We start from the raw sequence: 26,816 nt of genomic DNA on the forward strand, positions 1-26,816 counted from the left end.
CTTAGAAAGAGAGAGCTAAAAGTAAAATTGCAGAGCATTCTAATCAAATGCCTCATTTTACAGATACAGAAGGCTGAGGGGGGGAGGTAATCTGCTTAGAGTCCCGTGGCCAAAGACGATCAGCACTGAACTGTTACCTTTGACAATGGCGTACAACAGTGGAAAAGGGCCATTACGAAGATGCTGCTGGGGAAGCTATGGCGAGATGGGCTCACATTTTCCATTTTACTCACAACTACCTGCTCAAGGTTTTTCCAGGGTTCTAATGTTTACATCATGGCAGTGTTCTAGACCACTGAACTACCGAAGTTAATGACAGACATGGCAGTCACGTGTCATAGACTTATGTGTGTATGTGTGTATGTGTGTGTGTGTATATTTGCTTTCTCTGCCCCCAAAATATGTAGTGCACGCGCGTACACACACACACACACAGTTATCTTGCCAAGTAATGACATTAAGAGAAATTCTGTAAAATACCATATACTATCATAATCATTCACCTTTTTAAAAAAGACATTTTGACCCTAATAAAATGACAAGGGGGAATAAAGCTCAGTTACTCAAATTATATAAATTTAATTTTGTGAAAAGCTCACTATGTTCTGTTTCTTTTCCTCTGTTCGTCATGACACCTGCCCATTTCGTGGATTAGCTTTGGGAACCAATGCTAAATATTAGAGTAATATGCAAACAGGGACAGGAGCTTTAAAACATTATGAGTAACAACTTCACTATGCTCCTTACAATTTTCACAGAGCAGGAAGTTGGAAAAAGAAACTCTTGCATGCACGCACATTTCTCTTGGTAAATCTAGTCATCATGTCTGCACTACAGGACACAGCTCTCTAAACAAAAGAAGCTGCCTTTACCCAGAGAAAGAAGCATGTTGCTTTGACTAAGGAGCTCCACGTCTCTGCTAAGCAAAGAGCCACAAGAAACCGGGAGCTCTGAATTACTGCTCTTCAGATAGCAGCTCTCTAAAGGGACCCTGTAGGAAAATCAGCAGAAGAGAGCTCCTTTATATCAGATGACACTACGAGGTGGGTGATCCTAATGGAGAAGGTCGCCTGGCCCCAAGTAGAGTGTATGAAGCCATTTATTAAAAAGATCAATGAAAACCTAATTAAAAACCAACACTGCTTAAAAAAAAAAAAAGTAAAAAAAAAGAGTAAAAAAAAAAAAGCTCAGCAGTTGGAAGCTTGTACTGGAAGACATAATATTTTTTCAATTACAGAGCACATGTTGGGTGTCCCCTATGTTTAAGGCATGGGGGAGAGGACCCAGAAGCAGTAAGACAAAGAGCTGCCCTCAGGGAGCCTTCACTCAAGGTGGAGAAACAAACAAAAGGCATAGAAAATAATTACTCATACAAAGCAGGATACAGCAAATGGAAAACAATGTGGCACAGCCAAGAAATACATACTAGAATTGAGAGAAAGCAAAGAGCCAAGATATAGAAGCCCTCTGGAGGAGTGCCAGGTTTCAGAGTCTAATGTTTATTCTACGAGTGAGGATTTGCTGGTAGAACAGCAAAGAAGCAGGACCTCTGGAAGATAAATAACTGGTGATGAAGATGGACTGGGAGGAGAATGGCAAAGCGGGGCATGATTATAGTTATCTGGGCCTGATTAGTGCTAAAAGCCTGAATTACGGTAGGAAAGGGGCATATTCTAGAGACAGTATAAAGCAAGGAGTGACTCTGTCTTGCCAGCCCCAAGGGACAGGAAGCAGTGGTTCAGATAGTATAAATGAGTAAGTCGCACCAAGCTTCTTCAGTTTGTTTTTTAAAAGCCTTAGATTTGGCGATAAAAAGCCAAAACTGATATTAAAGTCACTTCATATACTTTGAAGATAATGGTTCAAATATATAGTAAACAATAAGAAGAATTATCAGCTGTCAAACTGTGCCCAGAATCCAGAGTCTACTGCCCCAGTATACAGTTCTTTCTCCTTGCATCTTGAATCATAGAGAAAGATGAATGGCACATGTCTCTAGAAGGCCCATCAGAAGTCAAGTGGGAATTCAAGACACTGAGATAAGCTAATAGGGATCATGTCTGTGCGTGTGTGTACTCTTATATGTGCATGTAAGTGAGCAAGTGTTGGTGCCCACAGATCCCGTCATTGCAGTGTGTTGCGTCTGCTCTCCCCGCCCCTGCAGTGTCTGTCTTATAAGCAAAAGAAAATATGATGTGCCGAAGAATAAGGAGATTGATTTGGGGCACTGCCTCCTATCTGGTTCAATGCCCAGATGAGCTGAGAACAGCAATTTTGTTTAGTAGCTTCTTGGGAAAGGGAGCAAAAACAGTGTCCCAGAGCTATATCCCCTTCTGCCTCTCCCGCATGCCATCCTGGTGGGGAAGAGTAAAGAGTCTTGGGAGCTATGGAGGAAAGGGCTCAAAGTCCCTTTTCTGTATATAGAGGAGAGTATCTCTTGATGGTTACAACTGAGACAAGAAATATGTGGTACAGTTTTATACACTAAGTACATGATATTGGTACCATTACATCTTAAGGAACAAGGCTTGCCAACTACTCATATCTGTAGAAGTACTGAAAGTTCAGTTGCCAGAAAATCACCGGGATATGAAATGTTTCCTCACTCTTGCCCTCATATGACAAGCAGCAAAGCATGCTAAAACACCCTTGTGGTTTATCTGTGTTGATGTCTGGTGATTATATTTAAAATAAATGGCACAGGAAAAGCTTTACTTTCAAATATCCAGAGTTGTGGTTGGGCAGCTGCCCAGGGCCAAACTAGAGGCTGTAAAATATGAGAGATTATCAAAGCCAAGAAACCTAGGAAAAGAGAAAAGGCAGGAAAAATTAAAAAGCAAGTGAGAGTAGAGGAATGAAATATAAGTCTTTGTTGTTTTGATTTCTTCAAACTTAAAGTAACCAAATTTAAGTTTTGTTTGTTTGTTCATTTGTTTGTTTGTTTTTTAAGTGGTCTCATGTGAGAGGCAACACAGCACAGTAGAAAAATCACAGGGTGGACCAGTGCAAAGCAGAGTTCTGTCATTTATTAGCTCTGTGACATGGGGAAGCCACTGAGCCTGTCTAAGCTTCCCTTTCCTCGTGTTTAAAAAAAAGTGCTGACTTCCTAGTGGATTCAATATTATTACAAAGTTAAAGTATTTAGAACACTGCCTACACATAGTAGTCACTCAAAAAATACTATCTATTATTGGTATTTTTTCATATTATTGCAGTTTTTGTAAGGGCACAATGAAATAAAATATGTAAAACAACTCACTACAATTCCTCCCAGATAATTTAGGTGGTCAAAAAAATGTGTCTTCTTCATTGTTTTAACTTTTGAGGCTACTTTCCAAACTATATTGTTTTAATTTTCCAAGCTACTGCTCCACCAGTAGTTTTCTCTACAACAGCTTTTATGAGGAGTGTTATAAACTTGGTTTGATTCTCAACTCAGAGAGTGTCACTATATATTTGATAAAGTGTCTATACCATGCACAATCTGATACACACAATGTAAAGACTACAAAAGGGATAATTCCCAGTCCTTGAACTTGGTGAGCAGTCATGTGCTTTGAACAGATCTTAACATATACCTGGATTCAAAGCCCAGATAATTATTTCCCCCACTTTGTCTATGAAGAAGCAAAGGACATAGTGCCATATTACCTGGATCACTATCTCTAGGTAGGCAGAATGGAGAGTCAAGAATGGACTATGCCACTGCTGAGATCTTTACAGTGACAAATTAGGTGACATCAAAACCAGATGGAAGCATGCCCATGGCTGGTGCAGGTGAACAGGAACATGGGTGTTCAAGACAGTTTGAAGAACTTCTATTAACAAACTTTTATTGACCAAAGAGGTTCGTTTGGCTTTGCTTTTGTATACTTAATTCCAGAAAATGCTGTAAATTCCTTTTCAAAAACAGGAACCTACCTGTTCCTAAGAGGTAAGAGGAGCAATGCAAAAATAGCAATGAATGCAGCTGAAGTTGTTTCTTTGAAAAATTGATAGCTACATCCAGATGATTTGTAAGAACAAAACTCCTTAGATGATTATTAAAACTTCAATACCTAAGTGCAACAGAGCATTACAGAGAAGCAAAACCAAAATTAACCCTTCTAGCAAGAAGCATAATACCTGGTCCTTCCCATTCTGACCATTAGGTATTTATTGGTGATTATCTCTCTCGTACTTAATTCCTTGCGTTACTCAATAGCCCCTGAATTTCATTTGGGGATGCACTTGAACCTCAAGTCCATTCCCTGGAAGCCAGTGTCTGGAGTCCATAAGTGGGCTCATGACCTAAGCTAGTACAATCAGTTTAGATCTCAGGAAGTTCTCTGAGAATAGCAAGAAAAGCATAAATCTTTTTTCTTGGATGGGTTAGCAAACAAAAAACAATAGTCTGAAGATGGAAATGGCCCATGGGAGAGGGCTGAGCCCAGAGAATTACAGAAAACAGAGCAAATGTCCCTGCGCCATTGTTAATATCTGGATCAGACCACATCTGAACTTCACGAACTTTAGGGCTTTTCAATTGCATGTGTCAGTAAGTGTTCTCTTTCTGCTTAATCCTGTTAGATTTTGTGCTCTTATTTTCAATCTAAGGCATCACGCCTAATACGATGCCTGAGAGATCAGTCTCACACGAAAAGTCTGATATAGATGGATGAAAATCACCTACCAGAATGGATGCAACAAAAGTTTATTCCAATGATCCTACCTATTCTGCTTTCCAGACTGTAGAGTTATGCCAAAAATATCAGGAACTTTACCATTTCAAATTCAGAAACTTATCATCTAACACTCTTTTTCCTTTTTCATTAAACAATCTGCCCCAAATTATTTTTAACTTCATCTGCCTGAGGCACATGCCTAGTGATTATTTCATAACACTATTGTAAAAAAAAAAAAAAAAAAAAAAAAAGCCCTCTTATAGTTTTACAAATAATAACTTGAGTGTTTTCCACATGCAAGCATTCTGCTAAAAAGCTTTACATACATTATTTCAATTATAACTCACCACAACCTTGTACTATATCTATCCCCATGTTGCAGATGAGAAAGTTGAAATTTAAAAGAGTCAGTAAAATTGTACAAAGCTACAGCTCTAAGAATTGACAGCACTCAAGTTGATCTGGCTCCTCTGTCTATGCTTATATATGTCATCAAACTTGGAGAATCGCTGGGTATTCTAAATAAGAGACAGGCAAAGTGCCTGACACACAGTACTCAGCATTCAGCAACTATTAGTAATATCAACGGGGCTATGCTTTGGGAGATAAAACCTGACTCGAAAATCTCTAGTATATGAATCTGAGAAAAAAAAAAAGCAGAGTTCCTCTGTATCTCATGTTACATAAAGGTCTTCGATGACCTATTTGGCCTTCAACTACCCATATCTTCTCTTTCAGGTGAGTATCTGGGCATATTTGCAGGGGAGCATAGAGATAGCTTTGATGCCAGCCATGAGAAAAAGAGAGGGCTCCTCTGGGTGTCAGCCCCACTGGCTGCCTCAAACCTATCAGTGATGCTCAAAATCCTCCGTATTTCCTCTGTACGAACACCTAGGAGATGTGCTGTGCCTCATCCCTGGCTGGACTGAGAAGCCCAGAGGCGCCTTACAATGAACAGTAGACAGAGCGAGGGGACTGGAGGCTTTAATACAGACAGAGCCTCTGTCCCTTCTTGGCTGCAGCAAACAGCAGCAGGGTTGGACCTGAAGCGATGGCGCGGTGCCGGCAAAGCACTTTGGCACATGCCAGGATATGAAAGGCTCTAATGAGACCCATTTCACAATTCACTGGCCACGTGCATTAAGCAGGCAAAGATTTCTTCCTAACAGCCTGCGATATATCCTATGGCCCAGGTCTGTGATAGGGTGCCCCACCACCCACTAAACCAGAGCTCTCACTGTCCCCTCGCTTCTCTTTCTTTGGCAGTAAAATAAGCTAAACGAGAGGCAGCAGCCTAGCTTTAAAGAGACAGGAGGTATTTCCAACTGCAGATCTCTCTCAGGGTCTACAGGAACCTTCCAGAGACCTGCAATGCATGCTAATCCTTCCACTGGTTAAGAGAGTGGGCTCCTTCATAGTAAAGTCATTGTTCTTTCTAATTGTCAGAGACTGCTGCTCTGCACTTGCCTGGAGCGATCCAATTAACATATCACCACAACACCAACCATTATAATATGTTCTGTGTCCTACCAACAAGGGAGAGCCCCAATCCTGCTTCCATCCACAGCTTCCGTCTAATTAGGTCTTTAATACGTAAACAGACAAGGGAATAAGAAACCCAAGTAGAAGGCTATATGTCACACTCACTTTCTGCCTAAAAGCGATCTAGTGGAGTTGGAATATTTTTGTTTTTAATGGGGAACGAGTTGAGCAAGTGAGAACAAAAGAAAGGACAGAGGGAAGAAAAAAGGATGGGGAGATAAGGACTAAGGACTGAGGGAGATAGAGAAGGTGGAAGGGAGGGTGAGAAAGGAGAGGGAAAGGCTGCTGGTTGCTTTGGGGAATTGAAAAACATGTAACTTCTGCTGGAAACTATCGCCATGGTAACATTCAAACAATACAGAGAAAGCTTTCATAGTTCCAGTCTTGCCTTCCTGAACACCACTGTGTAGATGTTAACTCTTTTAGGGTGGCTTCTGACTTTCCGCCTTTTTAGTTAGAAGAAATTGGAGTCCCCTGGAACACTCCCAGTAATGCATTTAAATTAATTCACCCACATATAAACTCTGGTTTCTGCAGAGGTAATTCTCACTAGAGATCCTCTAACTAAGCTATCAGTATTTTCCCTGCCCAGATTAGAACAGCCAAGTTCATATCAATATTTCTCTCTCTCTCTCTCTCTCTCTCTCTCTCTCTCTCTCTCAACACACTCTGAGGTCTGGCTCAGATTCAACTGTAAGCCATTCAAGAGAAGCACATCTTCACATTTTCAAATGTCATGTACCCTTTTAAAAAAACCCATATTTTAGTTACTGAACTTTCCATAGTTATTATCAAGTCATTGGTTCAAAGAATACATGTCTATTGTCCTGAAAATGAGTTCTTAAGTGTAATGTTTCTAGGCTAAAAACAACAACAAGATTAGCTCTGTCAACAATATCAACAATAGGATATCTATTAAAGCATTACAAATCGATTAGTCAACTTGTTCTAGGATCACATTTACAATAACAAATGATTTTAATAATTACTAGACTGTATTAGTCATCATAAGAAAAAAACTTTACTTTTTTTTTTTATCTGTAGTACCTACCCCCCACTGCAGATACCTATCTGAACAACGAATAAAGCATATAATCAAATAGCTAAATTCTCCTACATTCCCTACAGTGACTTGCTCTAAATTGATGGGATGAAACAAATGAATCCCTTCAAAGAAAACAGTGTTGTCTCAGCAGTTTGCACTTTGTCAAGAACCAGAGACCACACTTACCACTGGCTCTTCTAAATAAGGCTTCCCTTGCATACCTCCCCAATTCCTGATACTTTATGATAAGGAATGTAGTAATTAGGGAATATTGCTTTGGACATTCCGAGACCAAAACATTGACAGGATTTAAAGAGAGAGCTAGATAGTAAAATCACTGTGAAGCATTACTATTAATGCTCTCTCATTTACTACTACTATTATTAGATTAATACCAGTAATCTCTAAACCGTAAAGAAATTATCAAAGGTTAGAAGAAAAACTTTAAGGACCAAAAAAAAAAAAAAAAAAAGGAAAACAAGTGTTCTAATTCAACATATTCAAGGTATTTATATTCGAAGGCTAAAGAACAAAATTAGACCATGATTAAATAGTACGTTGCCATTTTGCACTTTTTCATCTAATCCAATCTCTTCTGCTGCTTCTTATGAGAGAAAGGAGGAAGCATCCTTCTGAAGCATGAAGCCATAGCATCTCCTGAGAATGTATACGTGCCTCCATAAAACCAGGTGTTAACATATGGTAAAAAGTGGCTGCAGCTCAGCAAATACTTCATTGCAGACAATTTTACTAAGGAGATCTTTTTTATTCTCCCATTATATCATTCCACATTTGGGCATAACTCAATCTTAAAAGTCATAGTCTCTTCCCAATAGTCGTTCATGAATAGGAAGGCCCGCTGCATATAACTATGCAGCTTGTGCAATGTACAACTCCAATGAGCTTCATTTTTCTGAACAATATTTTCGTGAACAATACCACTAAGGACTGTGCGCTGCAAAACCTGTAGTGAGTCATTAGCGACTATGAATTAGAGCATTAACTTAGCATTAAATGTATTCTATAAATATAGAACTATTATCAATATTTCAAAAAGTCAACTAGAAATCATGCAAATTCCCATACAACTGCATTAAGTAATTAAAACATCTTTCCTTTTGGCTCAATTTTTATCAACTTAAGTTAGCAATGTTCTTCTAGTGTATTTCAAGAATGATGACTGGCAGGCATGTGTTTTTGATTAGGAAAAACAGAAAAACAAATTGCAATGTTTTCATTGGGCAAAAAAGTTTTGAAACATGAGTTCTACAGCAAAAATAATAACCATGTATTGGTTCTACCAAAATATATTGAAATTCCTCTTAGCTATGTTAAATGTGGGAGGTGGCAAGGTGAATAAGATGAGGACCATATCCTGCAAGATGTCACAATCTAGTGGGTTTTGGCCAAGTAAGTATAAATGTTTTATCAGTGAGAAGAGCTATCACAGATGTATGAACAAAATGTTGGTATACAGAGGACAGGGAGACTTAGTGGGTCAAGGGGAGCTGGGAGATTTTCCTAGAGGAGGTAATTTGCTCTGACATTTGATGTATGAAGAGTATGTCCTAGACAAATAGAGTAGCTCCTATGAATGCACCAAAAGTAGCATAGTATGCCTTCGGAAAAATAAAATACTCAGCATGGCAGATAGACAAGAGAAGACATGAATAGGCTGGCCAGATTCTTCAAGAGAAGAATCTGGATTTTATTCTATAAACATATTTATAGATGATATAGATGGAGCTTTCTAGCTTCGTTTCTTAGGATGGTTCTTCTGAGGGAAAAATAAATAAGGGACTACATCGAAAAAAAAAGTAGGTGTCATCGGAAGGACTAAAAAATTAGATATCTAGGAGAGAAATAGTGGAATCTGGACTGAGGGATGAAAAATCTGAGTTTAAGATAGTGAATAAATTTGATAAGTGGTTGGATATGAGGAAGGTTAAAGAGAGATTGTTATCATTGAAACAAGATATATATATATCTTCCTGGAGGGAAAATAATCAGTTACACTTGTATTAAGTGTGTAACAACTACTAGGTAAGGAAGTGAGATCTTGCTGGAGATGGACATTTAGGAGTGAGTCTTCAGTATACACAAGGTGGCTGAGGCCAAGGATTTGAGTGTCATCTCTCTCAACAAGTCCGGTTGACATCTCTCAGGGATGCAGAGAGACCAGGACTACAGCAGATTCATGGGGAAGCCCTCAACGTCTAAGGAAGGGAGTAGGAGGAGGATGAAGAGAAATAAACACAGGAAGCAATAGCAAGCAGCACCCCAAGTCCTTGAAAGAATTTAGGAAAGCCAGCAGTAACAAGGGTATCCAGTGCCACAGAGAGATCAAACAGGACATGAACTGAGATCAAATCCATCAGGCTGGCAGGATCTTGTAACTAAACTCCCAACTTATTATAATCCTGAGTTTCCAAATAATCTCACAATATTTTGCAAAGCCTTCTGTTCATTAGTTACATTGAATGAGTTAGTACACTTTTTCCTAAGTCTTTCTTAGAAGTTGTCCCTTCCTCACTTATAGGTACATTTGGCTACTACTGAAGACTGGCAAAAATATGCAAGGTATATGTGACCTAAGCATCTGGTTACAAACTTTGTTTCAGGAAACAGGGGAAAGGGAGCCTACCAACATCTCGACCCCAGTTAAAATATTCAGACTGAGTGTCAGGTTAGATGATAGGGTAGATGAAGGAGCGCCATATTTATTTGCTACCAAGTCAACAAGTTTGAAGTTACTAATTCTGATCACATTTCTAAAGTCAGAAAAAACGTTGTTTCTACTTCCAGGTCCACCACTTAGTTGCTGTATAACCTTAGACAAGTACTTAGGCTCTTTGTGTTTCAGTTCCGCAAGTGAGAATTAAGGAGAAAAAATATGTGTGTTATTTTCAACACAGTGCCTGGTGCATAGCAAATGCTCAATAAATGGTAGCCATTATTACTATTAAGAAGTAATACCCATAATCTCTGTTAAGTGTTGAAAGCTTCCATAAGCATAGAAAATTGCTATTGGTTTATGTCAAAATTGAAATAAAAGTTTATTAATCTTACATCAGTTTTTCATCTTTTTTCAGATTTCCTTATAAATCTGATTGACATTGGACAAAATTATTAAAAATAGTATTACGAACTTTGATAGCTGAATTGGAAAACGATTTTCATTTACATACTCAATAAACAAAACATAAAACACTCACAGACTTTCAGTTAAATATTCCCGTTTCTATGGAAAATAACCAAAGATTTCAATTAGAAGAAAGTAAGCTGGTATTTATTGTGTGTTGATTATGTGCCAAACACTTAGACGTGTTCATGCTCCTAAAATAACTACAAGAAAAATGATCTTCATTTTTGTCGCTGAGGAAACTAAGGCACAGCAAGGTTAATTGGCCCACTTAGGGTTTCCCAGCCAACAGGTGTAAAACAAAGTTGTAATCTATTTGTCAATTCCAAATCTCATTGTATTTCCCCTACAAACCCTCAAGAGTAAAAAGATTTCTTTCATCTTTTTACTCTATAATCAGCCCTTATAATACCAATTCTGCCTTTAAGAATCTATACTGTTCCCCTCCACATTTTAATAACTAGTATTCTTGATATCGAGGATTTTATATTTTTAATTCCTAGGAATCCTGAATTCCTAGGTAGTCAATTACGAATGCAGAATCCTAAAATCTTAGCTCATGAAAGAATCTTAGTTTTTACTTTTATTTAACAGAGAAGAATATAAGACCAAGCTAAAAAAGGCAAGGTGACTTGTACAGATTGTTACAGTTCATCATTGACAGCCCCGGGAATAAGAAATCCCTGCTTCACCTAATTTTCAGTTCTTAGCTTTTCCTACATAAGGAAACCACTTAATAGTGCTTAATATCTGTGTGTGTGTGTGCACGTGTGTGAAATGTTATATTCGTGCACACTCACATACATACACAGATACATAGAGTCAATACACTCATTGGTATTTCTAATTAAGCTTCTATAAGTTGCATAGGTAGGTACCTGCATTTGCTTCCTCAAGAGGAAATATCTGTTAAAGTAAGTTCAGTTAGTCAGTCAAGGAATGTTTACTGCATGCACACTATTTGCCATGCTGAGGGCATGACAGAGAACAAATAAAATCCTTGCCTTCAGAGAGTGTTACAAGCACACTGTCTCAACCACAAGATCTGTCCAACCAAATTTCAACTGTCAAATTTACATTTCTCTAGATAAATCATTTTGAAGGAGGATTCACCAGATTTCTTATCCCTTTGGAGAGTTTTCCAAGACACCATTTACAAATCATTATTTTTTTATGCCTGTATTATAAAATATTTGGCAATCTAATGAAACTTTACATGGACACAGTATATTTTCCACAATTCACAAAGTGTTTTTCCTGAGGGAATGCCATTCACTAATGTACTTCCAAATAGTTTTAAAAGTGTAGGACCTTACCCAAAATGGTTGCAACTATTTGTGCTACTCCAATGTTAATCTTGTCTATATATTTCTTTTTTACTCTCTACGGACATAAATTTAGACTAACAGCTTCCTTTAAAAAAGGCCAGACCTATTTTTTGCAAACTGCATTACCTAAACTAAATTCAGAGATGCTCAATTTAAATGTGCATTTATTGAATGCCTGCTGTGCATGACATATGCAATCTGATTTTATCCTCACGGCAGTCAGTTCCATATGGATGTTATAACCTCTATCTTACAGATAAGCAAACAGGCTCAGAGAGATTAAATGGTGCACGTAACACACATGACCCAGTGGGAAACTGAGTACTTAAACTCACTTAGGATGCCAGAGTCCAAGTTTACCGAATTTCTCAGTCACCTTTACGAAGCACACAAAAAAGTAAAATCTATCAAATGGTAAGAACTCCCATAGATGATCTCTTCTTAAGGTCAGTGAAGATGGTTAACTTTAGGATGCTTCTTCAAAACTGACACAGATTTCAAATTGACTTCTGAATTGAAAAGAAGAAGTATAAAAATCCAATGGACAGCTCCTCGGCCTGACCGTTCTGTTACAAGTTACAGACATGACATCAAGGATATCAATCCTTACAACAATAGGATTCTTTTTTTCCCAGGTCTCCGGGAGCATATTGAGGAAATGGACAGAACACAGGGCTGCTGTTGTAGAGGATGAAATTATGAGCAAAGACCATGAGTGGCTGCCTCAGGAAACTACTAGTGAGTTGTTGGTAGCTTTGAACATGCAAACAGGAAGACATGTCTACATAAAGTCTTGATTCCATATGCTTCATCAAGCCTTTATCCTACCACAAAGTGAAGATGTTTAACTAACACAGGATTCGTTATAGCTCTGAATTCAAATTGTGAATTTGTGGGCCTTCGGATTAGTAATGGAATTTTATGCTATCTAATTTAAATTATATTATTGCCTAAGATCTGCCTTTATTTTATGCATTTCAGATCCAGACAATGTAATAAACAGCTACAATTATGCATTTAATATACCAGATCTATCTTTGCAACTCTTAGACCAAATAATAGCAACACAATAATAGCATTATTTCCTCCCTAAAATCTCATTTAAGTATTATTTTTGCTGAGATCTACTTTTTTACACTTTAAAGGAAAATCTTGATTTTCGGTTTCCAGCTGGAAGCAGCATTTCATATCTAAAATGATCTGTTGCAGCCAATCTGTACTATTAAGATCTCAAAAGAAGAATCTGGCAAGTACTGTTAGGTCAGTGCACATTCCTTAGTTTTCAAGTGTAGCCACGAGAACCAGTAAAGTGCTTGGCCAGCCTGCATTCATTCCCAGGAAGTTAATCCAAATTAATCCTAGAACGACCATAACAAACAGCCCTCTTTAGAGGGCCTATTATGCCTGGGGCTTTGCATAACATTACTTTTAATTCACAAAACTATTCTAATTAGTTGAATTCTAATTTGTTGGCATTATCATTCCCATCCTGCAGTTGTGAACACAGAGGGCTAGGGAAATTAAAGGTGTGGCCCAAAGGGTAGAGCTATTAAATCAGAGGAGAAAGATATGTGAAAAGGGAACTTCGAAACTTGCCCATCCAAGCAGTTTTCAGGCCTGTGGTTCTAAGCAGAATCCCAGTACCCAACTACCTACTCACAAACGTCATTCAGTAGGCACCAACTTCAGCTCTGAAATAAACTCATGAGGTCTCATGGCCATAAATCTCTCATCAGTGAAAGATTTATTTTATAGGGGTGATAACAGGCATTGTGAACAAGCTACCTAAATGCAGAGCCAACTCTGACTGCCAAACCGAAGAAGCTAAATCCCCAGCTGGGCAATGTGTCCCTAACTGTAGAGCTGCGTGAGTGAGTGATTCACCAGCACGAAAAACGATGATATCCTTGGATGTTCCATCATCTCCAGATTTGAGGAACACGCTTAAGTGGAGGTGGGTGGGAGGAAACATTTCTGCCCACAAATTTTATATCTTTCTCTCTGCTCCCCACCCCCTTCCCCCCTCATTCAGAAAAGTTTGCACGTGGGAGTGAATGTGGAGGGTACAGAGAAGGAGATGACAACGTGAAGGCAGGAATATTCTTGAGGTCTAAGTGGAGTAGCAGTGAAGAAATTCTGATGTCAAGAAAAAAAAAAAAGGGAAAAAATCCTCCTCTGATTGGCAGAGCCAAACCGATTGCAAGGTTGGGTTTCCCACTTGACGCCCAGAACTGAACTGCACAGTGAAAACGTCAAAGTACTTTTTTTCCCCGTTTTTTTCCCCCTCTTTTGTCAACTGTGCTAAATTACAACTGAGCAGAAACTTCAGATAATCCGAATCTATGACCACAAGTGGTAACTTAACTGAGGTCATCTAAAAACAAAACAAACAAACGAAACCGCAAGGAATGATAAAATATGCAGCAGCCTACAGAGAGATCAAGTGGGGTGGGGTGGGGGGGACTGCATGATTATTTTCATGGGTTGGTAAATTTATTGCCTGATCTGTGTCCCAACAGGAAACATGTGCCCAGAAAAATAAATTAGAGAAGTGCTCAGCTGTAGGCTAGTTTAGTTAAGGAGTAATGAAAAGGATAAGAACAGATGATGTGAGTGAAGAACAGGCTCAGATGCTTTTAGCAACGTGTCTCTGGTTTCTATTATCACCTCTCTAATATAAATCTAACTCCAAGGCTCTTTAATGGCTCTCTAGGGACCACCACTCACCGGATAAAATGTGCCCAGCACCAAAATGAGACCCAGGAGACTACTGACTTTCATCTCCTTCAGGATATGCCAGAGTTATGGATCTTATTATTATTATTTTTTAATAGTATTAAAGCTAGAGTTATCTGTGCTCTGTCATTAAAAAAAAAAAAAAGAAAAAAAAACTCGAAACGGATATGAGTGTTAGGGATGGGCTAGTCTTGAGGTCCAGCATGATAAGAGTTATTTCAATCCCTCAGGAAAGGCACTTTCCTAGACCCTTCTAGATAAAAATGGCAGCTGTGGGGACAGAAGTAGCCATGCCATGTATGGCTGATTCCCATCTAGTTTGGATTATGAATTGATTTTGTCTGCTGTTCTGAGGCTTGTGTGAGTTACCTGTCTCATATGGTTTGGCCATTAACCAAGGAGTTATAGCTTCTCTAGGCCACAGTTTCTTTTTTTATCGGCATGACATCTCTGAAGAGTCTTTTGGCTCTAAAGTTATATGAGTCTATAGTTCTGACAGAAGGCCCCAGAGAGGAATAAAGAAGGGTGAAGAGGAAGAGTTCTGTTTAAAAAATAAGTTAAAATTAAGAAAGGAAAAAAGAAAGGAAAAAAAAAAAAAAAGAAAGGAAAAGAAAAGAAGGGGGAAAAACCAGCTTCATGACCCTGGCAGCTATGGAGAGGAAGGAGGTGGAAAGAGGGGTGATCCTACAGGCCCTCAGGCTCTCTGAGGATTTTCACCCTCCTTTTATTTTTCTTCATTGACCTCTTTCCCCCAAGGCAAAGCTGGCACATGAGAAGTACTGGAGCTCAACACACAGACCATTTCTTTAGCTCTTTTATCTAAGTTACCACAGGACTCTAGATTTCTGCCTTTTACTCAAGAGCCCTGTCCTGGTGATGCTGAGAAGGTTTCTGGCAAAATGCAAGCTTTCCTCAATGTAGGTAAGCCTCTCTGTTATCCAGAGAAGTAGTTAGTTAGGAGGCAATGGGGTTGAAGATAAGTGGGTCCTCCTCCTCTGGTTCTTAGCATTGGCAAGAATCTAGGCAATCTGAAGACCACATTTGAGCATGTGTATGCAAGAGAGATCGGGGAAAGTGCAGCCACCTCTCTCCACCACTTCCTCCCCCATACCCACACTCCCTCCCTCAATCCGCCCACCAGCCAGAAGCCAACCTTCAACCGCTGGGTTTATTATCATATTTTCATGTTAATACATCCCGCTGATCTGCAGTGTCAGATTGAATAATGAAATTTAAATTGGGCCCCTTTGATTTCCAATGGCTAAACATTTATACATCCAACTCCAGGGCTGCTATGCAACTTAAATGCATTCTAGAGTGTCAATCACACAACACAAGCACCCCACACTGCAGCAGCTTTCTTGGGGATATTTTTTTTTTTTTTCCCTTGGTGAACATTTGCAAAGGCATTTGCCCAGAATGCAGACAACCTGCATCATTATAGCAAACCAGTTTATCTGTGAGCACAGACTGATGAAGCAAATGCGTGGGCCACCCTCTTTCTTATTTCTGGCCCCGTACGGTGATGTCTTAAAAAACCCCACTGAAGAAAGGTGATGGGATGGAGGGACCAGGAACACTAAATTAATGGACATTTTCTTCACCAATAAATAAGAAAATAAGGATCACTCACTGTATTTCAGACTCATCACAGCAACATCCAGACGGAAATCCAGGTGGTTAAGAACAAGCGAAAACACATGATCTTGACACCAAAAAGAAAAAAAAGAAAAAGGAAAAAAAGGAGGTTGATGAAAAATCCAACTGCAATTATCCATCAATTTTAGTCAACACAGGCACAAATCCAACTGTGCTCTGCTGTTTTCTCTCCCCCAATCAATGCCTCATTCTGCCGCGGTCAACTTTTCTTCTCCGAAATTTCTTTGCAGATGTATTATTAATTTCCTCTCCTCTTGTGGGAAATTCAAAAAGAAAAGAAAACACCATATCAGGTCTTTACTGTCCTAAAAAAAGCCCCAAACTTTTCATTCCAAAAATATCTCCTTGGCTTACTTTCTCCTTTATAGAGAAAAATGAACATACTTTTTCTTTATGGATCCTCGGTTCTCCATGTCCAATCATCCTTTTAGGGAGGGGGGGGGCAGCTGTTTTATTATTATTTATTTATGTCAGAGCACACCAACTCCCGCGGGTCTGAAACTGGTTTATTTCATTTTTCAATATTCCCTGTGTGCACATATACACATTTGCGTTAAGATCCAGGTCTCACACGAAAAAGCTTCATTCGTCCTTCTCTCTTGCACGATCAGTTTATCCACTGCGTTCTGTTCCAAGAGAGAGCTGCGTCCCGCATCCTTCATTTTTGCAAGGCACCCAACCGCCACTGCCACCAAAAAAGTCTCCTTTTACATCGTCGATTCCTGTCTCCAGATCCCCCTTTCGAAGAATTTGGGGATCAACTCCCCCCGCTCGCCACCCTTCCGGCCGGCCCCTTCTCCAAAGATCTGATTAGATTTCTCATCACAACCCGGTGCGCAATAGGATTTTTGATTTCAGCCACCCGGCCAGCCACCTTCCCCTCTCCCTCCAAACTCCCTGTTATATCCTGTCTCCTTCCCTCCACCGCCTCTGCAATTTCATAATCTCACGTTAAATGGAGTGCGGGAGGCGGGGGCGGGGGCGGGGGCGGAGGTAGTGGAGGAAAATTTCAAGGCTCCGTCAGCTGTCAAGAAGAAACCCATTCCTCCCCCTCTACTCTTTTTTTTTTTTTTTAAGGCCCGGGGTGGCTTTCGCTTCCTCTGTCCCCGCCCCCACCCCGGCACCCAGTCCAGTTCCTCCAGGTGTTGCAGAACTCCGTGAGCAGGGCCAGGATCACGGGGGAGACGCGTGACGCTGTCCCTCGCCGGTGGCCCCGGCCGGTCCCCCGGTCCCCCTCTCCTCCATCAGTGGACAGCGGATCCGGGGGCGCTGCGGCGAAAGAAGTTCACACTGGGCTTTTATTTCAAGTGGGGCGGGCGATGTGAGGGGACCAACGGGGTTTTAGGCAATTAAAAAAAATATATTAATAATAAGGAATGAAAAAGGAAAATAGAAAATGGAACGAAGGAGGTAAAAAAAAATAATAACCCTAATCGCTGGCTCCTTTCATCCTTCGCGAATGAAACTGCAGCTTTGATCTCATTTCCAGCTGCGCCGGGTACATTTCGGAGCCACAAGTTGGTTCCTCTTGGCGCAGACCTTCCCGACGCCGGCTAGTCGTCTGCGAGGAGATGCGTTCTCAAAGGCGCAGCTAACTCCGCGCCACCCTTAGCGCCATCGCCCAGCGCGGCAGAAACCCCGGCCCCCTTCCATCCACTTGGGCTTGAACTCTCTTCCTTCCCCTCCCGCTTCTCTCTCCTTTCCTTTCCCCCAAATAAATAAATGCGCTCCCTGTGCGAGCGGCAGCTCCAGCCAGTCTAGGCTTTCCCTCGGCAATGCCACGTCCCGATGTTTAGGGTCTTAGCCCCCAAACCTCTCGGGCTGCAGTCCCCTTCCCTCCTATGCCCCTCTTTCCTTCCCCTTTCTCTGCTTGTGATCAGTAAAATACAATTACCCAATTACCTCCCATCATCTTAGCACTGATTGGTCAATTGCATTAACACTTGAAGTCAGGGAAGAGGGGATTGGAGCCTCTGCGGTGTGGCACCGCTGCCACCTGGAGGCCAGAGTGAGAACAGCTGAGTTTCAAAGCAACCCCCACGCTCGGAGGTTAGTAACAGGCAAAGAAACTCATGAGTTGTGTGGGAGAAGTTGTCATTTTTTCTTTTTCCCCCTCACGGCCTGTTTTCATCCTGAAGGCCAGGAGTTGGAGCTACACAGGGGAAGACAATGAAATCAAATCACCACTAGGATTCAAAAATCTCAAAATTGTTGCTTTCGGATTGCTGGGTAACATGCTCTACCCCGCTCTAGCCAAGCAGGCTGGTCACAAGGTAAGGATTAACGCGGTACTACTATTCCTTAGGACAGGCTGATCAGAGGAATCTAGGAGCAGCTGAAAAACTGCGAGCGAGGATGCCTGTTGTCCAGCTGGATAATCTCACTAGGAGGAAGCACTGTAACGGCTAGATAGGAGCCTTCAGCTTATGCAGTGTTGCAGTAAATTGGCCTGTTTAGTTTGTACAAGACATCCAGGACAGTTTGACGACTCAATTGCAACATCCCAGTCTCCTGGCTGTGGGCTTTTCCAACGACTCACGTTAGGGGGGACGGTGACACATTTTAATTTCGCTGAGTCTCCTTAGAAAGATGGAGGGCCCCACAAAATAATATTGTTAATAATGTATTAATGTTGGTTTCTTTCTTCACTATACAATAGTCCTGAAGCCCTTTCTGTAAGCTATGATTACTCATTTTATGTCACTCAGATACATAACCTTGAGATATAAAAAGGGTAAAATGAGGAATGGTCATTCAAACAATAAAAGATTGTATATTTTGGGGTAGGAAGGCAAATAAACATGTTTTGGGCTGCACGATTAATGATCTCTGTGCCGATTTTCTTTACTTTTGAGAGATGAGAATATGTACTTGGTTTAAAAATCCGTTTTAAAGAGGCTGTAAGTTACTCTGTGCAAGCACAATGTATAAAGATTTGAGTCTTTATGTTACGAATCATAATGAGAAGTGGCACTAGACAAAAAGTAAATTTTTGCTAAAGGAACATCAGAAGCATCCAAGTTCACACCAAATGTTTTTTTCTTTCCTGTTATTTTCAAAGTGCATACATAATTTCTTATTTAGAGTTAAAAAAATTAGAAAAAGAATTACATGTATACACTTCTTTGGGTATATTAAGCACATTCTGTAATATATGAATTTCAGATATCAGCACCTGTAAGAGGACAGACAGGCCTTTCTTTACACATGGGTTGTGATTTATTATAATTTCTCCATCTATTTAGAGAGCTTTGATATAATTATCAATTGCATCAAAATGTGAATTTGTTGAGGGGTAATGACATTGCTTCTATTTTTAAATGAATGCTCACCGATCGATTTATAACACTAGTGGGCAGTTGACTATAACTTGAATTTGCCTTTTGAGCTCTTACCCTTCTACGCCAATTACAATTTACCAACTAATAAACCATTAAAAGTGCACTCACTAGCTGCTCTATATAGCTTCAAAGGAGCCTACCCTCTGAAGTAAGCTAGAAGCCATTTGAAATGGAATTTTGCTTTCTAGGGACTTTGACAGCAAGGGAAAGGCCAATGATTTGTTTTTCAAAGCTTATTATTAGCTACCTACCAGACATCTTTAAGGGCTTTCAGAATGAATTAATCTATCAAATAAAGCAGCAGGGAAGGATCAGTACTCTTTAGCCAAAAGGAAAAAGAAAAGGCTTCCTATTCCTATTTTCTTTCCTATTCAGCAACTACAATTTCTTTTCTCACATCAGCTACTCATTCATGTTATATAACCTTGAATTAGTCATTTGGCTTTCATTTTTTGACTCAGACTCAACCAATTATTATTGGATATCCATATGGCAAGGTCGTTTGCTGACTTCTCATATATATCACCTTATTTAAAATTCAAAACCACCCCTTGAGAGATTTTAAAGAGGAAAAGTGAAGCTAAAGCCACATACTTGGTAAGTGACACAACTAAGTTTTGAATTCAGATCTATTTAATTCCAGTTCTTCCCATTTTGCTGTAATTTCTAGGTTTGGGGAACATGAGGAATACATCTAAGACACGCATGAGCATTCAGGCTGTCGTTATCAGCACTGAATCCCAGAGGTGAATTTGTAACCTTGCGAGGGAATGGAGTTGTCCCATTTGTCACCAAATGAATGATCTTACTCAAAAAGGATAGTAGTAAGTGTAAACAAGCTGTCATACAAATATATATGCAAATTAAATTATTATTAAATAACAACAAATTATTTAGTAGGAGTTGTCAGGTACTGTCAGCAATGACAGGGTATGTGCTCAAGTATAATTTTTTATAAAAGCTCTTTTAGAAGACATAATTACCTAATGAGCAATGTATTAATCACATTGTCACACTTCAATTAGCCCATCTAGTTACCAAAATCAAAAACAGAACAAATGCCATTAAAAGGGGATGACTTGGGAGAAGAGGGACAGATGTTGCTAATGTGGCAGGCTTGTTCTGTGGACATATAGAATTCTATGTTTTCCTTTGCTGATTCTTAGGCATTTGGGGTAGTAAAACAAAACTATCGTGTTATTTCACTTTTTGTTAGTGACTCTACCTGGTGTAATCTTTAGCAAACAGCAGAGGACAGTATCTTGTAATCAGAAATACAAAGTAGCAAAAAGAAAGAATTCAGTTACTTAGCTTAAAAATAGAGAAAATGCGGATGTGTCTATTCTGTTTATTAGTTTTATTTAACAGGCTGTAGGCTACTCTTTTCAAGAAAAATACATAAGATTTGAATCTTTATATTAAAAATGGGAATAGACAGATAGTCCATTTTCACTTTTGATACTTTTAAACAGAGACCAGAATATCCTGTGGGATAATCATATCTAGCTTGCCTCTATAGTCACACGTAACAAACGACATATGAATAGTTTCTTTAGAACAACTTTTTTTGAAAGCTACTTTAATGTCAAATACCACATTTAGTGGGAACTTATTACACATGTTGCGCTAGACAATACTCTGAGAATGTTATATTTCAGGGCTGGCAGATATCCCAATAGTAATCTATCTTTTGTTCTTTGAAATATAGCTAGGATACTAGAGTCCAAGTAGATTTGCAAGTTTCTGTTTTTTTAAAAAAAATCTTCTCTACAGTGGCTACCCCTTCACCCAGCCCCCACCCCATGTACATTCATGCCCTGCATAATGATGTTTTGGTCAATGACAGATGCACTAGATGGAAATGATTTGCCAATGTCTGTATTTTCCCCTAAACCTTGATTGATTTATAAGCATGTTTTTTTTTTTGTATTTCTAATGTTGTGAACATAGTTGAATAAATAAATATTTATTATGATATCAGGAAATAGAAGAATCTACGTCTTTTGTCTCTTACTGAATATTCTTTTCACTGTGGCACACAAGATGTTAGAAAAAATGAGATACTGCAATTACGAATAGAAAAACTAATAAAAATACCACCAAATAATTTAATCAGAAAATTCTTACTTATGTATCAGTTAGCTATTGCTATATAATAAACTATCTCAAAATTCGGTAGCTGAAAACAGCGATCGTTTATTATTTCTCATGAGTCTACAGGTAAGTTAGAGATTGGTTAAGTGACTCTTTATTTTGTCTGGGTTGTTAGCTGGTCTAAAAAAGTCTTCACTAGAACACTGGAGCAACTCAGCTCTATCCGATGTGACTCTCTCTCTTCCTGTTCGTGAACTTGGCCCAGGAAAATCTCTTGGCAACAGAAGAAGTCCAAGAGAGCAAGCAGAAAAGTTTGAGTACTTTTTCAAGCTTCTTTGTGAATGAAATCTGCTTACTTCACATTGGCTAAAGCAAATCACTTGGTTGAGCCCATTGTTACAAAACAGGGTAGGTCATTCCATCCACAATGAAAGGCCATTGTAAACATACATGACAAAAGAGAGTGAAGAATTAGGGTGATCATTGCCATCAAGCCCAACTTCTGACCCTTACAAATAACAAAACGTAATGACTACTGGGATTTACAGGAAAGAAAATTCTTCACATAAGGGGTCAATTAGTCACCTATTTATTTCCAAGGATGGGTAGTAACCTCCCATTGTGTGCCAGGTATCAGAATTTATCACTAACTTTTCTGCTATCCCAACTTTCCTGCTCACATCCATTGTTGCTAATTCAGGAATATCTCACTCATCTATCTGCCCAGTTCTTTTTGTCGTATTATTTTCCGAAGACCACTCTCAGATTCCTCTGTAGACTCTTTGCCATTAATCCTTCTTCTTACCCATGGCATCCCCTCTCTAGCACTAGTTAGCATCTGAAAAAGAAAAGCTGTGATAAAGTATAAAGGAAGAAACCATACAAGAAAAAAATATATTCTTTACGTACGATAACAAGAAAGCACAACACTGGGAAAACTATATCCAGTGTATAGAACAAAGGATTCATATTTTATATACATAAATACTTCTTTGAAATAACTATTAGAAATAAAAGAGAAAATCAAAAATAATCTTACGGATGAGTAGGGGAAAATACTAGTCAATTTGCAGAAGAAGTGGTATTGTTAATGCTTATTGATGCCCATGTTATTTAGCACAGTGCCTGGCCCTTTGGTCTCAATATATTCTGATTTGTGAATGAATGAGCTGTCTACTTGTTTGGGGGAGGAAAGTGGGTAAAGAGTAGGTATGGCAATTATAAGCAATAGTGACACAATATGGTAAGAATTTTATGACAAGTAAGTGTAAAGAGCTGGGGATGCAGAGGAGGTACTAGCTACCTTTATGTGGGGACAATCCCAGAGGACTTCACAAATAAAAAACCTAAAATAAAGTAGAGCTTCATTAATGTTAGTGTATAGTTTTGGATGCAGGGTTGCCCATGTTGTGGCCAGAGGACAGAGAATAAGGTACATTCCGAGAAAAAAAATATATATATATATTGTGGTTCAAAGATTAGCAGGGCTAAAGCTTTGCTAAATTCAGCTATGGATCTGTTGATCAGACTATTAATCGGCACGTAAAAATGAGAGCATTCAGATTTTGAAAGTTGTCTATCAATCAATCGAAAATGACATCTTGGAAAGAAGCGTATCAGTGAAGGGGAGCATTTTGAGGGAGGATTCTTCCTTTCTGAGACCCACTAGGCAACATGGCAAATTCCAGGAGTGACACAAAGTAATAAGGAAAAATGCTGATAGAAATAATTGTATGACAATCTGGCAACCAATTTTGAATCAATTTATACTCAATTACGTTTTAGAAATACTTTTCAATGGTGACCCAATCTCTTACAGAACACAATCTCTTTTATCTAATGTCTCTAAAAGAGATGATATCTGTGCATTGAAACTACTGGTAGTGTTTTTGTACTCTCTAAATTAGGATTCTTTGCACCGAGACAAAAATTGCCCATAAAGGTATCTTTAAAATTCCACCAGGAATTAGTAGATGGTGTGTATCCAGTTGTGTAATTTGGGAAGACAGCTGCATTTTATCTAGCTAAATCAGCACTTGATACTAAACAACTCGTAAAGATTGTCACTTTATTTCAGCATTAGCCATGTAGTGTGGATTTAAGAAATAATAGCCTTGTTTTCTCCACCATATCACCATTGTGTCTTCAGGAAACAAAGTACATAGATTTCAAAATTCACTTCTCTTCACATCGAAGATGCAGTAGCACATCTGTGATCCCAGGCCTCCGGCTGATTTAGTAGCACATGATTCAAATAATGTCAGACAATCTGAGTTTTTAAATGTCCAGGTTTCTAACATGCACGGTATTTTTGAGGGATGTAAATGACTGCCTAGGAGATGCTGCAGATTTCAAAAACCTAATCTATGGTATTTGCATGGAACATGAAAACACCTTTATCACTTGAATGAAATATCTTTTCAAACACTGACAATAAGCATATAAAGCAATACTATTCAGAGTCAACTTTCGAAATGGAAAGAAGTTGAGAGTCCTTTGATTCACTACACGGATCTTTTTAATCCATCAACAACTGTGTAAGTTTTATAGGGAAATGAAATATAAAATAAATATCCTTGTGGCAAATGAACATTATGTGTCTCGGAGTTGTGGCCTTATCGAACAGAGTGGACATTGGTGACTTTAATAATTGAGCATTTGACATCTTACTACAACCTTCAGTTGACTATTTTCCTGAAAAGGATTTCTATTAAAATTTTAAGAATTTTTATGGATGTTCAAAGTTTCACTAGGATAACAATTATACCACACCATAGATACATGTTTTTTATTTCTAAAGAAGACATACAAATGGACAATAGGCACATGAAAAGATACTCAACACCGCTAATCATCATGGAAGTGCAAATCAAAAAAACGAGATATCATCTCTCACCTGTTAGAATGGCTATTATCAAAAAGATAGGAAAATAAGTGTTTGCCAGGGTATACAGAAAATGGAACCCTTGTGCACTGCTGATGGGAATGTAAATTGATGTAGGCACTATGGAAAATAGTATGGAGGTTCCTCAAAAAATTAAAAATAGGACGACCATATCATTGATTGCAATCTCACTTCTAAGTGTATATATCTGAAGAAAATGAGGGGTCAGGATCTTGAAAAGATATTTGTATCTCCTCCCCTCCTCCATCAGTGAATGAATGAATATATATATATATATATATATATATATATAAATTCAGCCATGAGAAAGAAGAAAATGTATGATATGAGTGGACTTTAAAGATATTATGCTAAGTGAAATAAATCAGATAGAGAAAGAGAAGTACTGTATGATCTCACTTATATATGTGGAATCTAAAAAAGCAGACAAACATAGAAACAGAGAGTAGAAAGGCTGTCACCAGGGGTTGGGGTGAGGGAAATGGGGAGATGTTGTTCAAAGGGTACAAACTTTTACTTATAAGTTCCAGGAATCTTATGTATAACATGGTGACTGGTTAACAATACTGTGTTATATGCCAGAAAGTTTCTAAGAGAGTAGATTTTAAATGTTCTTACCACATACACACACACAGGTAATCATTTATGTGAGGGGTTGGAGGTGTTAATTTACCTTATTCTGGTAATCATTTCACAATATATATGTGTATTAAATCATCATACTGTATAACTTACACAATGTTATGTCAATTATATCAATAAAGTTGGAAAAAAATCAAATGATACAGAAAAAAAATGACACATTGAAATTTGATGTATTTTATTATTAATGATTCCTCATTTTTTTGTTATTGTTCTTATTGAATTTTTTTGCTTTTTCTAGTCTCAGTTTCACTTCTATGGTTATATTAAAACAAAGCTTCTCCTCGAACAGGCCCACCCCATTCATTAGTGCCTTTTCTTTTTTGTATTCTTTATATAAGCCTAAGGCCTCCATCTTAGGTATTTCCCTTCTCCAGGAAGAAAGATAATTAAGGAAAAATAATTGCATAGAGGTGCTAATTAACAATTTAGTTCAAAAATTTATTTAACAAATTTTTGTTAAATACCGATTTCAATGGCTTCTGTGTACTAAGTCTGGGCATGGTTTTAGCAAGTTTTCATTATTTTTCAGAGATGCTTACATGTTTAGAAAGGATTAGCGTATACTCAGAAAGGTGATACCTTTGATCCAAGGAAAGAGCATGGAGCAGTGCCAAGAGCAGCAACTTTGGAGTTGCATAGACCTAGATTTGAATTTGACAAATATTCATTGTTTGTACTTTAGGAGAACTGCAAATACTTTAGGGCTGGAGCTTAAGGGCCAGTGTAGAGCAGAGAAGGGGATGAAATGCCAAGAAATGAACCTGCTTACAAAGCCAGAATAAAGATTTTTTTTTTGAAGAACTTGTCCAAAAGGCGATGAGGCATCATTAAAGTGATAGTGAGCTAAAAAATAACATGATAAGTTTGGGATTTTCAAAAGACATTAGAAGGGGTAATTTGCAGATGAACTGGAGGAGAAGAGGAACAAGTAGACCTAGGAGAACAATAAACTATGGAAGGTTATGAGGATTTAAACTAAGGTAGCAGCTTTGGGGTTGGAGAGAGGGAGATCAGTATAAGAAAAGCCAAAGGCTAGAATCTACAAAATTTTAATTTTCATGCTTGTTTGTTCATATGTTCGTGTGTGTGTGTGTGTGTGTGTGTGTGTGCGCGCGCACGTGCATGTATGACATTCTATTTGGGGTCTGTACATAACTTCTAATCAATGTATTGCTTCTCGGCCTTTTGGCTAAGATCAAGTGTAGTAACTCCCAATTAATGTAACAAAGTACTTCCAGAAAATAACAGGGCAGTACTTCCTCTGAACAGGCAATGGGCTTTCTTGTAAGACTGTCATTGGAGTTGTTCAAGCATAGGCTACAAGTTATGGTTAGGTCTGGAAGGCAGGCTTAGATTAGATAAGCACTTCTCATGCATTGTCCCCAATTAAATCTCCCTTGGTCCACTATAACAAAATGAGATGAGTAAAAGCAATGTAGTGGGTTTGTCCTATTAATTAGTTGAATTAAAAGCAAAAATCTTCAATTTATAATTCCTTCCTATATTTTCACAATAATAATTTTCTTTCTTATTTTTTTTTTTACTTAGTAATGTTTTGAAATGTAAGCATCTGGCAAAATAAGTTGGAACCACTCTATTGAGCCACTATATATTCATTCATTTTAATGACATGAAAGGTGGTAAATCTGGGACCCGCTAGACTAATGGCTTTGGAGAGCTCTTTGGACTCTTAAATTTCATGCTTTTATTAGAAT

At 38.6% G+C, this 26,816-nt stretch overlaps 1 protein-coding gene and 1 pseudogene across 3 annotated transcripts in view; one reads left to right on the forward strand and one right to left on the reverse strand.

Annotated features, from left to right (window-relative positions):
• Positions 1-26,816, reverse strand: part of LRRC4C (leucine rich repeat containing 4C) — a 983,333-nt gene that overhangs the window by 138,712 nt on the left and 817,805 nt on the right. The window contains exon 7 of one of the 3 annotated variants that reach the window (XM_036221415.1): positions 16,091-16,162. The exons of 1 other annotated variant lie outside the window; for it this stretch is intronic. The gene's annotated coding sequence lies outside the window, so the exon portion shown is untranslated. Of the gene's footprint in view, positions 1-16,090; positions 21,226-26,816 lie in introns of those variants that run through there. One more of the 3 variants, XM_016123218.2, reaches the window with a different exon arrangement.
• On the forward strand, positions 26,271-26,338 carry LOC118603251 (annotated as a pseudogene).

This window comes from Rousettus aegyptiacus, unplaced genomic scaffold (genome assembly GCF_014176215.1).
Source record: "Rousettus aegyptiacus isolate mRouAeg1 unplaced genomic scaffold, mRouAeg1.p scaffold_m13_p_5, whole genome shotgun sequence".
Classification (NCBI taxonomy): Eukaryota; Metazoa; Chordata; class Mammalia; order Chiroptera; family Pteropodidae; genus Rousettus; species Rousettus aegyptiacus.